Source organism: Pongo pygmaeus, chromosome 7 (genome assembly GCF_028885625.2).
Source record: "Pongo pygmaeus isolate AG05252 chromosome 7, NHGRI_mPonPyg2-v2.0_pri, whole genome shotgun sequence".
NCBI classification, from domain to species: domain Eukaryota; kingdom Metazoa; phylum Chordata; class Mammalia; order Primates; family Hominidae; genus Pongo; species Pongo pygmaeus.
The window spans coordinates 51,312,193-51,319,500 of record NC_072380.2 but is presented as its reverse complement, the minus strand read 5'-3'; positions in this window follow the sequence as shown (position 1 = coordinate 51,319,500).

Here is a 7,308-nt window from a genome sequence, read left to right as displayed (position 1 = left end):
TGCGAAGGCCACAGGGATCTCTGCCTAGGAAAGCCAGGTATTGTCCAAGGTTTCTCCCCATGTGATAGTCTGAAATATGGCCTCGTGGGAAGGGAAAGACCTGACCGTCCCCCAGCCCGACACCCGTAAAGGGTCTGTGCTGAGGAGGATTAGTATAAGAGGAAGGCATGCCTCTTGCAGTTGAGACAAGAGGAAGGCATCTGTCTCCTGCCTGTCCCTGGACAATGGAATGTCTTGGTATAAAACCCGATTGTACGTTCCATCTACTGAGATAGGGAAAAACCGCCTTAGGGCTAGAGGTGAGACATGCGGGCAGCAATACTGCTTAGCAAAGCATTGAGATGTTTATGTGTATGCATATCTAAAGCACAGCACTTGATTCTTTACCTTGTCTATGATGCAAAGACCTTTGTTCATGTGTTTGTCTGCTGACCCTCTCCCCACTATTGTCTTTTGACCATGACACATCCCCCTCTCTGAGAAACAGCGACAAATAATCAATAAATACTAAGGGAACTCAGAAGCCAGAGGGATCCTCCATATGCTGAATGCTGGTCCCCTGGGTCCCCTTATTTCTTTCTCTATACTTTGTCTCTGTGTCTTTTTCTTTTCCAAGTCTCTCGTTCCACCTAACGAGAAACACCCACAGGTGTGGAGGGGCGACCCACCCCTTCACCTCTATTTATTTTGTTGAGGTCATAGGAAAAACTGGATTTCAAACAAACGTAGATGTAAGAATTAAATAGAGGAGAGAAGCACGAAGGGTGGTTTTATAGTCAACAGGGACAGGTTTATTTTAAATAAAGCTGAGACTGGTGGCTGGCCAAGTTAGGTCAGAGCCACACTCTCTTACAGACTAAGAGTTTTTAAGGATTCAGGGTGGGAGAGTTTAACAGAGGCTTGGACTGCTTCTGTGTCTCTTTGCTGTGCTTATCTGGGAGGGAGAGTTGTGTGTCTATTGCCATACATCTTTCTGCAGCTGCAGGCATACCAGCAGCTAAAAGTCTGCTTTTAGCTTCCCTATCTTAGTACACCTGAAGGGAAAGGAATGTGCTTATTAAGGCCCACTGTTTCACTGGGGCCCATTGTATGAGGGTGAGGTTTGGTAGTTACCCAAGAGACTTTCCCCCTACTTCACACTGTGCCTGAGCTGTCTTATCTGTGTTTTACTGACTGCTCTTTCTATCTGCTTGTAATTAGAAGAGAAGTGATTTCCTTGAGATTCATGAGGCTAGAAAGGGAGCTGGAAATTAAAAGTGGCAGTGTTTGTCCGAGATGACGGTGCTCCTGCTCTGTCAGTAAAACTGTCATTTATATGCCATTTTGTAGCTTACAAAAGATTTCAGCCTATACTATGCTCAAAATAGGGTGATAAAACCACTCCTCTTTTGCAAGTGATGATACTACTAAGGTTCAAAGTTTAAGCCATTTGCTGGCAGCCACACAACTAACTAGAAATTGACAAAGCCAGACAGTTTTGTAAAACTAAGCATTTTTTTAAAACAGTTTTTAAAAAGTTTTTGTAAACTTAATAATTCGCAAATCCACATTGGTTAGCACTTGGTCAAGTCCTCTTTCCAACAAACCAGGCTCTTGCCTGCTTACAGAAAGATTAGCAATTTTTGCAATAAATCACTTAATTATGTTTATGCCCATCACACACAAAAAATTAAGGAGTAGAATATACTAAGGGAAGAGGAATAATTGCTTGCCAATGTATGTTTATTCAAACTTTTACATTCTTTCTGAAGATCCACCTGTTAAAAACACCTAAAAATGCTGGTATAAAATGCCCATAAAGTGTAAGAGCAAAACAAAAACAGAAAACCGTTAGACTTTTTTATAGGCCAGAGTTATTCACAAATACTGAGGTGAATAAGTTGGGTATAATTATTTGGTTCTTTGAATGTGAGGCTATTGATGTATATACAGAAGGCAAAGAAATAGATGTAACAGAATGACATTACAGTGTTTATGAAAACTGGTAGGTCTCACTTTTATTTTGAAGTGGCGAAATAACATGGTTATTCAGGCAAGAGCAGAGGTCTGAGTGAGGAGGCCTCGGTTTTTGGTTTACCTCTGCCACCAACAAACAGTTTGACCTTGGAAAAATTACTTCATTTCTCTGCCTCCCTTTCCCATATGCATGTAGATGGTCATTATAACCTCTTCAGAGAACATTGATTATCTGCTCCGCATCCCTTTCTGGATAACCACTCTTCTCCCATCAAGTGGTCCTGGTTGGGCTGATAACTACAGTCCTCCTCTAAGAATTTTCCAGCTAGAGCTGGTGGAAAATGCTGTCTCTTGCATTTGGTGTCTTTGTGCTGGGATGATATACAATCAAAGCTACTAGTGGCCATCTCCCCAGCAACTTGGAAGAAGTCTTCCTACAATGAGAGCAACACACACAAGAAGACAGAATTGAACAGACCAGAGGACGCTGATGCGATCATTTGAGTCCTTGGATTCAGCCATAGATGGGAGAAAGATCCATCCCTTCATTTTTCAAGTACCTGAGCTAAAATATTACCTTCTTTGAGCTTAAACTACTTTGGGTTGTTTTTATTTTATTTTTTAGTCACTTTTACCTGAAAGAGTCTTGACTCCACTCCTGTCCTACCTACTTCACAGGATTATTGTGCAGAGTTAGTGAAATATAAAACATGAAAGCATAAAGTATAACTAAAACAAAATAAAGGATTATGTTAATTTTCTAAGAGCCATATTTACACATGTTCCAAATGAATCATACATAAAGAAAATAGCTTAAAGATTTTTCATCTTTAAAAATACATGCAAAAATTAAATTTCCAGTTTTTCTAACCATCTTAAAGATGAATAAAATCATAAATAGAAAACTAATCTTTCAGAAACCTTGGTTTTCCTGTGATAGACTCAGCAATGCAGAGTTCTTTATACAGAGCTGGACCTCAAATAATTGTCTTGGAGGCAATTCAACAAGTAAACAAAGATAATTAAGGAGAAGAAGAAAATGAGAACACCACATAAATTACAAGCCATCTATAACAAAACTCATAGTCCTCTAAGGGAACACAGCCAGCCTTGTATAGATGATACTCCATAATTTCTCTTATTTAGTCAACCTCCGTCTCTTCTCTCCACCACACAGTTTCATTAAGTCAAAATAGTTTGGACACCTAGGCTCTGTAGGTGCTCAAAGGAAACACATACCACATTTCTATCTCTCAGGGCACAATCGTCTGGATTGTAAATGCACAGGGAACAATGATTCTTGACAGAAAGTGGTAAGAACTATGATAAATGCACAAAATATGCTATTTATGGGTGGAGATAATTCCGAATTCCGGAAACATTCATGTTAAAGCTCTTATTTGATTGTCTCAGAGCAGAAATCAGCAGACTTCAGTCCAAAGGCCAGATCCAGCCCACGACTTATTTTTGTATAGCCCACGAGCTAAGAATGAAGTTACATCTTAAGATGGGGAGAAACTCAACATAAGAATGATACATAGCAACACATGCATATTCTATTAAATTCATGTTTCTATATCCACAAAGTGTCACTGCAGCACAGCCATGCTCATTTGTTTACATCTTGTCTGTCTGCTGTCATGTTGTAACGATAATGCTGAGTACTTGCGACAGAAACCGCATAGCCTGGAAAGCCTAAAACATTTATTACCTAGGCCTTGACCAATTTAATTTTTTTTTTTTTTTGAGACGGAATTTTGCTCTTGTTGCCCAGGCTGGAGTGCAGTGGCTCAATCTTGGCTCACCACAACCTGTGCCTCCCTGGATCAAGCGATTCTCCTGCCTCAGCCTCCTGAGTAGCTGGGATTACAGGCATGCGCCACCATGCCCAGCTAATTTTGTATTTTTAGTAGAGATGGGGTTTCTCCATGTTGGTCAGGCTGGTCTCGAACTCCCGATCCCATGTGATCCACCCGCCTCAGCCTCCCAAAGTGCTGGGATTACAGGCGTGAGCCACCGCGCCCAGCCCTAATTTTTTTTTTTTTTTTAAACAGGGTCTCATTCTGTTGCCTATGCTGGAGTGCAATGGTGCGAACACTTCTCACTGCAGCCTCCACCTCCCTGACTCAAGCGATCCTCCCACCTCAACCCCCCAAGTAGCTGGGACTACAGGTGCACACCACCATGCTTGGCTAACTTTTGTATTTTTTGCAGAGACATGGTTTCACCATGTTGCCCAGGCTGGCCTTGCATTCCTGAGATCATGTGATCCACCCTCCTTCGCATCCCAGATTCTGGGGTTACAGGTGTAAGCCACTGCACCCAGCCACCAATTTAAAATTTTAAAACATTGCCAATCCCTATATTAGAGTTGAGCAGCATGGTGGTGTTATTCAGAATATTGCTGTTTTATACTCAAATACACAGGCAGCTTAAATGAATATTTCCTCCCGGCATTTCAAGAAGGTAGAAAAATCTTAATGTCACGACTTTGGGTTCCCTTTCATCTGATGGTTATCAATAATTTTCATTCTTCCGGGCTAAAAATGGAAGCTCCCAGTTATGTAGAAGATATTTCCACCTGGATCCATCTTAGAAAGTGGAAAGAGGAAATGGCTTAATCCTAGAGGAGATGATAAGACTGGAGAAATTATCGGGGAAAGGGCAGTTAAGGGCTTTCTGCAAGTGCTTGCGACTATCCCTGTGGCACCCCCTACCACAGCCCTAGGAACAATAGCATAAGATCCTTGTACCAATAAATGTCACAGAAGGGATGGAGCTTTCTGCCTTTAAATGTAATCTGGACTTTGGCATTGAGCATCTCAGCAGCCACTGTGATGAATTGAAGATGAGAGAAAGTTTCCTATTTTCTGGGGAATGGGTAAGCCACCCACTTCCATATACTTGAGACTGAGATCACATTTTTATGCCAAATTAAGAAGGGAGAGTCGAAGTCAGATTTAATTTTATGTAAAATTTTAAGTTTTATGATGTTTCTAGCATACTTATACTCAAGTATTGAAGTGTTATGGTGATCCTCTTTTTGGAGACACAAAGGCTTACTGCAACCTCCGCCTCCTGGGCTCAGGCGATCCTCCCACCCCTCCTCCTGAGTAGCTCAGATTATAGGCGCATGCCACCATGCCCAGCTAATTTTATTTTTTGAGAGATGAGGTCTCACTATGTTGCCCAGGCTGGCCTGGAACTTCTGGGCTCAAGCAATCCTCCTGCCTTGATCTCCCAAAGTGCTGAGATTACATGACATCATGCCCCACAATGATGTTTCTTAAACGCAAGCATTTTAACTGGCAAAAATGGAGCTGTAAGGCTTTGTATATATACATACATATGGCCGGGCATGGTGGCTCACACCTGTAATCCCAGTATCTTGGGAGGCCGAGGCCGAGGCAGTCGGATCACCTGAGGTCAGGAGTTCAAGACCAGCCTGACCAACATGGAGAAACTCCATCTCTACTAAAAATACAAAATTAGCCAGGCTTGGTGGCGCATGACTGTAATCCCAGCTACTCAGGAGGCTGAGGCAGGAGAATTACTTGAATCCGGGAGACAGAGGCTGCAGTGAGCTGAGATCATGCCATTGCACTCCAACCTGGGCAACAAGAGCAAAACTCTATCTCAATAAATAAATAAAAATAAAATGATATATACATATATCTGTGTACATACACATATACATACAGCATAACATAAGCAAGCCCTAGACCCAGAGATGGACATGCTATGATTGTGGGAAAGGTCTAATATGGGTGGAGGATGGGGTTGTGGAGATGCTATTGAAGATGAGACTGTAAGATAAACTAATGAAGGGCCTTAACCAGGAAGGGTTCATTTCACTTTAGTATTTTAAAATACTTTAGTATTTCCAAAAAATAAGGATATTCTCCCTCATAAACACAATGCAGCCATCAAAACTCAAAAAAATGGATACTGACACATTACTGCTATCTAATCCATAATTGTCATTCGGATTCCATCAGTTATCCCAATAACATCTTTTATAACAAAAGAATCCTATTCAGGATAAAGTGTTGCATCAGGTTGTCATGTCTCTTTAGGTACCTCTTACCTGAATAGAACCTCAATCTTTCCTTGGCTTTCCTGGCTTGATGCTTTTGAAAATAACTGTTCAATCATTTTTTGAAATGTTTTAGAATGTTTCTCTTTCTATTGTTTCCTCATGATTAGATTTAGTATACACTATTTTGGGTGATGGGGAGAAAGTGATCACAGCACTACTCTCTCCTCCTTATAAGACCTAATGTCTTTTAGACTGAAGAAGGAAGGAAGGAAAAAGGAATAGAGAGAGGGAGGGAGGCAGACAAGCAGATAGCAGAGTTTGAAATTTTATTCTATAGGCAATGAAGGACTTGTTCGCCTCTCCACACCCCACCACCCCCAAAACACACAGGAGATTGCTTATTATAGGGAATAATTTTGTTAGCTGCATGAAAGTAGCTTAGAAGAAGGAATGGTTGCAGGCAGGGGAGCAGTGGTTCAGGAAATAAGTGATGAAGCCTAACGAGCAGATAGAGATCCTTAGATGACTGTGCAGCCACTATGGCTCCTCTGAGCAGCCAATGCATGAAAAACAGTCAATAAAAATTATATACAGTCTGCATTTCTGTGTAGTTTCTTCATGGGTCAAATAAATATTAGAGCTACTTTCCAATGAAATTTTTATTTCTTGGCCAGGAAGAGTGGCTCATGCCTGTATTCCCAGCAATTTTGGAGGCCAAGGCAGGAGGATCACTTGAGCCCAGGAGTTTGAGACCAGCCTGGGCAACATATCAACACCTTGTTTCTACCAAAAATACAAAATTAGTTGGACACGGTAGTGTGCACCTGTAGTCTCAGCTCCTCAGGAAGCTGAGGTGGGAGGAAGCTGAGCTTGGGAGGTCAAGGCAGCAGCAAGCCATGATTGTGTCACTGCACTCCAATGTGGGTGACAGAGCAAGACCCTGCCTCAAAATAATGAAAGGAAAAAAAGGAAGGAAGGGAGGGAGGGAAGGAAGGAAGGAAGGAAGGAAGGAAGGAAGGAAGGAGAGAAGGAAGGAAGGAGAGAAGGAAAAGAAGTCTACATTTCTTATGAGGAACCAATCAGATGAACATTTTCATGATTGACTGTGGAAATAGAGAATCTTTTTTTTTAACCCCCTATTGACAGGAGCATTTATTTCTAGACTATAAATGAAAATTTGTGACACAGCCTATATAAGAAAATGCATCAGAATAAACAGGATCCTAGATATGATCTGTCTAGGTCATATTCCTGGAAATATCTGGACGGTAAGAACCAGTTAATGAAAAGAGATGGTTAATGCTTTGCGGTGA